This window comes from Arachis duranensis, chromosome 3 (genome assembly GCF_000817695.3).
Source record: "Arachis duranensis cultivar V14167 chromosome 3, aradu.V14167.gnm2.J7QH, whole genome shotgun sequence".
Taxonomy (NCBI): Eukaryota; Viridiplantae; Streptophyta; class Magnoliopsida; order Fabales; family Fabaceae; genus Arachis; species Arachis duranensis.
This window is the reverse complement of record NC_029774.3, coordinates 92,254,422-92,261,273: the sequence shown is the minus strand read 5'-3', so window position 1 is coordinate 92,261,273 and position 6,852 is coordinate 92,254,422.

Here is a 6,852-nt window from a genome sequence, read left to right as displayed (position 1 = left end):
CAACAATTTAAGTATGAATCACAATTTCGTCCACCAGTTATCAACATGATCAGAAAAGACGTGATCCAAAGGAGGTTGAATCCTGTTAAAATGAACACTATCTCGAAAGGTGTCAAGTCAGGGAATCCCAAAACATCTATATCCTAAGGCATAAGAGCTTATAAAAGGATCACATCACAAAAACATGCAAGGGCTAAAATCTGAAGGCATCTCAAAAGTTATTTCAGTATATCAAGCAAAACACAAAGGTTAAAAATATTAAAGGCTCGAGGGCTGCCCAAAGGCAACCCAAGAGTTGAAGAGTGTTTTTTATTGAAGGCAAAAAGTTGCTAAGAAGCAACTGAGCAATGTGTCAGAAAGTTACCCATAAAGACATACATAGCAAAAGTTTAAAAGGTCCACAGACCGGACCATATCAACACATAATTAAAAACAAAGATATAAAGAGAGAATCATAAAGGATCCAAAGTCGCATCAGCAGCTGCATCCTGAGGAGAAGGAGGGATCGTCGAGATTGGGATGGCTCTAACCTCCCCATCCAGGCCAGTCAGGATCTCTAGGTCAGGCTCAGAGGGACTACCTCGACAAAAGGGGTCGTAGCAGCTGAAGTTGCACAAGCCTTGGTTGGTGGCACAGTGGGGAGGACCCTCAATGTCATCATCTGGGGCAGGTTCAATCTTGCCATCCTCCACCACATTGTCCATACTGAATATTGAAAGGTCGACGTCGGGAGCAAGAACTCGAACTTGGGCCTTCAGATTTTCAAACATGTAGGTCATACTACTCACCATATGATCTTGAAGCTCGGCATAATCATCCTAAGCAGATTGAAGTCTCTCCCTAGTTTCCAAGAGCTAGCCATACGTGCGAGTATAACTCTCATTGGACTTCTTGGCCATCTCCTCCGCCAGATTGGCAGTTGCTTCTACAGTAGTAGCCCGAGCCTTCTCCTTCTCCATATCAATCTCCAACTTAGCAACCTTGGCATCCAACTCATCCTTCAGACCCTTTATCCTATTGTATTCAGACTTGGCATCCTCCAGAAAGGCCTTAGTGGCACGGACCGGAGATTCCTTGATAACACGAGAAAAAGCTGCACTGAGGTTGGCTATCCGAACACTATTATTTGATATAAAATCAACATGGTGAAGGATCGACACGTCGTCCAAAGGAACTTTACCATGAGGAGCAATCAACTCTGTGGCAAAGGCCACACCATCAAACTCATTGTCATTTAGATTATAAGTCCCAACAATATTTTGCTTCTTGGGAAGGGGACCAGCAGAAGTAGGAGAGGAGGCAGCACCAGAGGTCGTTTAAGGCGGTTCAGAGGAAGCTATCCGAACTCTCGGGGTTGGGATGATCCTCCTCGGCCCCTAAGAATTAGCTGTCGGCTTCTTCGGAGGTAAATGTTCCGAAGAACCCTCCCCCGAGGTCTTCTGCGATAAATTCTGGGCAGCCACGACCTTTTTCGCTTTGCGAAAAGCTTTCATCAAATCCAAAGACATTACCATCTTCGAAATGAAGCCAAGGAAACAGATTACACAGCAAAAAAGGACAAGATCACAAACAATAACAGAAAATCTTTTCTACGAAAAAAGAGGTTGGATACTACCTAGCTCGGAACGGAGGACAGAAGGATCTCCTATAAATCTCTTTGTGTCCAGATGAGGAGGCTCCCCCTATTGCTCCTCTAAAACACCCACAAAGGCCTATTCTACTTCATCTAAACTCTCCTTTTGCCACCATAAGGAGAAAGTCGGCTCATCGTTCTCATCCAAAAAGAAGGGGCGGACATCCTCAACAGCCATAACTTTAAAATAGAAATTCTTAAAATCTCAAAAGGAGTCATCAAACATAGAAAACACCTTCCTACCATGGGTTGCCCGAAAGGAGATCCAAGAAGCCTTCTTCTTGGCCACTCCCGGCTTGGTCAGCACAAACAAGTAAAGGAAAAGGGACTGGGAAGGATGGACACCTAGTTCTTGACACAAAAATTGGAAAATCTTTATAAAATCCCAAGAGTTCAGATGAAGCTGTGAAGGGGCCACATTACAGTTCCACAAGAGCTCAGTTTCGAAAGCAGTAAAAGGAAGGGTAATACCAAGTTGGCTAAAAAAATAGTCATAGGCGTAAAAGAAAGGATGCTCTGTCCGATCTAAGGGAGGGAAACTAACTCTCTCTTCAGGATCAGGGGACACCAATTCATAGTACTTCTCTTCCCTACGCTCACAAATCCTATGAAATCTCCTAAGCTTCTCACAGTATTCTGGGTCGGCTACAGTAACACACATCAAGACTGTGGAATATAACCAATCAGCCATACTAGGAGGGAGCTTGGTGGACATCTCAATAATATTCTTACGGGAAGACATAAAGCAACTACAACTACAGCAAGAAAATAAATGGGGTCACTACCAAACAACTCGGACAGAAACAAAGGAGTAAGAAACAACTAGCAAGCAACAGGTATGGCAACAAAAGGGCACCCCAGGATTCACAAAGACCAAAGAATCAACACCCTCCAATTGTTCTAATACAAAATCCCACTCCTTGCTCTCCACCGGAGTTTCTAACCTCTCTTTCATGCTACGCTCTTCATTTGATTCTCCACATGTGACCATAGGAGTACTTTGATTGCTTAAGCATTGGGAGGCTAAGTTATTTTCTACCTCGGTCAAGGTAGCCATGAATTCTTCTTGCCACCTTTGAAATTCTCATTGCTCATGAAGGAGTGAAATGAGAGAATCTTCTCTTGGGGTTTGGGGTGGATAGGAAGGTTCATTATTTGGAAGAAAGGGTTTATAAGAGGAAGATGGTTCATCTTGATAGGCATATGGAGGTGGAGTATATTGAGGTGGTTCTTGGGAGTATTGATATTGGAATGTGGGTGGTTTTTTAGGTTTTCTTTCATAATGATCATAAGGATGAGGTAAAGGTGATTGGTTGTATGAAGGATATGGATCATAGAGGTAAAATGTGGCTTTTGAGGTAGGTTGAAAACTATGTTGTGGACTTGGTTCATAGGAGTATGTATTATAGGATGGAATATGATCATTATCGGCCGGTGGAAATTGGTATGAATACCAAGAGGTTTGTTCATGAGCATGCAATTCCTCCCTTGATTGCTTTCCAATCCCATAACATATATCATCATTAAAGCTTGTATTTCCTGCAACAAAGTTGTAACCAAACTCATAGCCAAAAGGATGAGAATTCACAATGATAAAAGAAAATAAAGACAAAAACTAATAACAAATAAAGAAGACAAACTCCTACAACTACCAAAAACTAACAAAGAAGCAAAAGGCAAATATATTCACAATATTCACATATGGACAATAACCAACAACATGGCACACATTTGCAATTCCTCGGCAACGGTGCCAAAAACTTGATGTGGGATAAATGTCGGTCTAGAATTTACCAAAGAAATTTCGTTGCAAGCATAGTCCAAACCAACAATTTATTCACCAATCAAAGTTTAAAAGGTTTGTCACAATACAAATCAAAATAACCAGGAGTATTAATCCCGAGTCGTTCTCCCTAGGAATTGCAATAAAGTGCTCTATTATTGGCTATGAAGGGATATTTGGGGTTGAGGTGGTGATTGACAAGAAATGTAAATGACAAGAAAGTAAATGGAAATTAACTAATAAGGGAAAGGAAATCAAATGGTTAAAAGGTCTTGGAAAGGATTGATAGTTAAGGATTACTATCCTTGTTACTAATCACAACATGATAATTATAAGGATCAATCCTATTTAGTCATCTTCTAACAATTGAAGGAAAGTCAAATGAGCTTCATCAATCCTAATCCATAAGTCCTAGCCACTCACTAATTGAATTAGTGAAGACTAGTATCAATGGACACCAATTATCAATCACTTGGATATTAGCAACTCAAAGTCACCCAAGTAACCAACCCAAGCCAAGAAGTGAAAAATCTGACTCAAAACTAAAAGAAACATTTCATCAAACACTTAGAGTGCAATAAAAGTAAACATCATAAACTGCAAGAATTAATGAAAGCTAAAACTAACATAAGCAAGAAATTAACAATAGCAACTAAGATAAACATAAAAAGACATGGAAACAAAAAATTGCATTAAAAGAGAATTGAAATTGACAAGAGATTTCATAAACTATATTGGCAAAATAAAGAAATTAACAAGAGAAGTAAATGAACCAAAGTACTAGAACAAATAAAAGTGAAGGAAAACTAAATTGAAGGAAGATTAAGATCTATATCTAAAAGAAATAAAACTAAAGAACCCTAAAACCTAGAGAGAGGAGAGAGCCTCTCTCTCTATAATTCTACATCTATCTCAAACTCTAGTGTGTGTATTAATTCTCCTTCACTCCCAGCCTCTAATCTGCATATTGGGCTCGAAACTAGGCCAGAAATGAGATCTGAAATTGCCCTCAACATTTTCACTTTAATAAGGCACGTGCCGTGTAACGACCCAATTTCTGGTACGTCATGATCATACTAGAAGCTGAGAACTACCAACTTATCTTCCTAATTATTATCTATTATATATTATATGAGCCTGATTCGTTGTTAAAGGCGTAGTTATTTTGCGAGGTACTTTTTTTTAAAACGTTTGGATTAATAAACAGAATCATTCATAATCAATTCACAAATAATAATAGATAAAACAATTATAAACAACCACACATAAATATATCTCAAGCAATTGATAACATTCCTTGATCCAGCCTTTATTAGTGTATAGACTTTTAGTTACAACACCCCTAGATATAGCTAGATAATAACTATATACATATATATACATACAATATCCCAGGCCCTGACCTGTCCAAGAAGAGCCTAAGCTGGCGCCCAGGCTAGCCTAGACTCTATACTCACCTAGTCCTTCTAAACTACTAAAGCGAGGGAAAGTATGTTCTAAGTCTTTAAAACTCAAGTCAGGTGGAACGTCATCAACAGGTGTATAATTACTAAAACTAAATGTATTAGAACATTGATGACCAGAATTCACTTCCCCTTTCAAAAATTAGTGAATTAGTTCTTTTGGCAAGCGCACCAAAATTATCGCCAAGTAATAACCCACAGTGGAGTGGGATCGTATCCACAGAGATTGGCAAATCCGAGCAGTTTTAATTTATTAATGAATTAGTCAAGCGGATCAATAAGATTGTGAAGTGCAGAATTGTAAATGGCACAAATGTAAATGAGTAGAATGTAAAGAAAAGAAATAAAATACAGAAATGGAAATTGCGGAATGTAAAGTGCTGAATCATAAATGACTTGAATGTAAATAGGAGTGGGAAATTGCTGAATGTAAAATTAAGTTGTAAAGAAATGGATAGATAAGAATGAGGAAAATTCATTGAGATTGGGAGATGTTGTCTCTTTGGATCAAATCCAGCTTATATCCTCTTCAATCATCCAACTCATTGACCTCTTGGCAATCATGATTGATTGAGCCCCAATCCCTTGGTGACTCAATCTCTCATATCTTGATCAATAGCCAATTTCGTGGTCTAGTTGCTCATGAAGAGAAATATGCTTGGTCCCTGATTATACCACACACCCTTATAGGTCCAAGTAGAGGGGGGATTATATGTCACGTATCCCATCACCAAAACCCAGAATCTACTCAAGTGTGAGAAGGGATTTCAAGCATGGTTTCATGTTCCTTTCCCAAGGTTCCCATGAAACCCAATTGCATTCAATCTCTTTCCCAAGATAATTGAACACTAAGCATTAAGAACAAAATTCCTTCTAGCAAATCAAAGAGAAGATGAAGAGAAGAAGAATTTCACTATTATCAATCCATCAAGTACAACAGAGCTCCCTTTCTCAATGAGAGGGAAGTTAGCTACTCATAGCTTGAAGGGTACTCCAAAGTGGAGTGTAAAAGTGGATATAGAACTAACTACGTAACCCCTCTTTAGTACTCCTTAGGGGGTATTTATACTTCTCCTAGTAAAAAATTAAAAGTATTACAAAAGTGGAAAAGGGAAAATTACATTTTGGAGGGAAATAAAACACTCAATAGGCGTGACTTTTTAGTAGGTGATGAACGGATAATTTATACGCTTTTTGACATTGTTTTTAGTATGTTTTAGTTAGTTTTTATTATATTTTTATTAGTTTTTAGTTAAAATTCACTTTTCTGGACTTTACTATGAGTTTGTGTATTTTTCTGTGATTTCAAGTATTTTCTGGCTGAAATTGAGGGACCTGAGCAAAAATCGGATTCAGAGGCTGAAAAGGACTGTAGATGCTGTTGGATTCTGACCTCCCTACACTCGAAGTGAATTTTCTGGAGCTACAGAAGCCCAATCAGCACGCTCGCAATGGCGTTGGAAAGTAGACATCCTGGGCTTTCCAGCAATGTATAATAGTCCATACTTTGCCCGAGATTTGATGGCCCAAACTGGCGTTCCAAATCAGCTCAAAACTGCCCGGTGTTAAACGCCGGAACTGGCACAAGAATGGGAGTTAAACGCCCAAACTGGCACAAAAGCTGGCGTTTAACTCCAAGGAAAGTCTCTACACATGAAAGCTTCAATTCTCAGCCCAAGCACACACCAAGTGGGCCCGGAAGTGGATTTTTATGTCATTTACTCATCTTTGTAAACCCTAGGCTACTAGTTCTCTACAAATAGGACCTTTTGCTATTGTATTTTTTATCTTTTGATCACTTGAATCTTTTGATCATTTTAGATCTTTAGATCATCTTTGGACGTCTAGTTCTTAGATTATGGGGGCTGGCCTCTCGGCCATGCCTAGACCTTGTTCTTATGTATTTTCAACGGTGGAGTTTCTACACACCATAGATTAAGGTGTGGAGCTCTACTGTACCTCGAGTATTAATG